Raw genomic sequence first — 1,223 nt, 5'->3', positions numbered from 1 at the left:
CTGAAAACGATTGGACCATTTGTGTGTTTTTTGGAAAAGTATTTCCCTTCTCTCCTTCTTGCTCTTTACCATCTCCCCTAGAACATTCTTTAAAAATCTGCCTTGTACAGGCTCAAGACATTTAGTGAAGTCAGTTTGGACCACCTGCCTACAGAGTAAGTGAAATGAAGTGTAGATGGTACCTGCATTAGTCACCAGCTTTGCAGGCTCTTGTCTACAGCTGCTGGGCACACAAGCAACCCTAGGACCCAGTAGCAATTTTCAGGAGCGAGGGCTTGACACTGAGCATGCTTTGTCTCCGCAGTGCTGTTGCCAGACACCTTGCCTGGAGGTGGCTGTTGTATTTGCAAGTGTATCACTGGTGGCTCCTCTGGAGCAACATAGATACCCTGTGGTAATTTTTTTTACACTGCCCATCCTCAAGTTGCCACACTGGTTTTGCTCTCTCCCTAAGTTCTCTCTTGAAGAGAGAGACAAGCTCGATCTTTAAGTTCTGCTGGAAGAGGCACACAGGAGGATATCTGGAGTCTTCTTTCACCAGCTCTATTCCCATAGCCAATGTTTGCCACCTGCCCTGGAAAAAAAAAAATAAAATAAAATTCATTTCTTGTACACACCTTTTGAGAAGACCTGCAGAGATAACCCCAGCTGAAGGGCTCACCAAAACTTCCAAGATTAAGCAAGCTCTGACAGAAGGCTTATGACTAGCAGAGCTGTAAATAATGGGCAGGATCATTCCCATTTAGCAGTTGTTTTCTGCTTAAATGGAAATATATAATGAAGAGTGTTCTTCTTTGATTTGAGAACCAAAAATGAAATTGGAAAGTAAATTTAAATAAAGATGGATTAAGCATTTTTAATGAACTTTTAAAGAACTTTTACCTACTCAAATTCTGATTAGCAGAAACCTGAGTATAGTTTCCACCCACAATAAAAATAGTGACTTTACATAAAGAAAAAAGATCAGTAATGAGAAGCACAACACCTCCAAGGTAGTACTTATTTCACAATAATGATCACTGAGAACATGATAGCATTTGAAGAGAATTAAGTGAAGATTAAGTGGATTCTTTAAGATAGAAATTATTTTCTCATAAATTAATCACAGTGTAAACGTGCAGTAGGATACTGGTCTTTGTTCATAATGATCAGTGGGATACATGGTCTTTGAAAGGACCTTGGCTAACATCATTTGCAGTTATTAGAGTTTTGGGGTTTTTTTT

This window comes from Meleagris gallopavo, chromosome Z (assembly GCF_000146605.3).
Source record: "Meleagris gallopavo isolate NT-WF06-2002-E0010 breed Aviagen turkey brand Nicholas breeding stock chromosome Z, Turkey_5.1, whole genome shotgun sequence".
Lineage (NCBI taxonomy): Eukaryota > Metazoa > Chordata > Aves > Galliformes > Phasianidae > Meleagris > Meleagris gallopavo.
The sequence above is the reverse complement of the archived record's forward strand: the minus strand, read 5'-3'. Positions refer to the sequence as shown.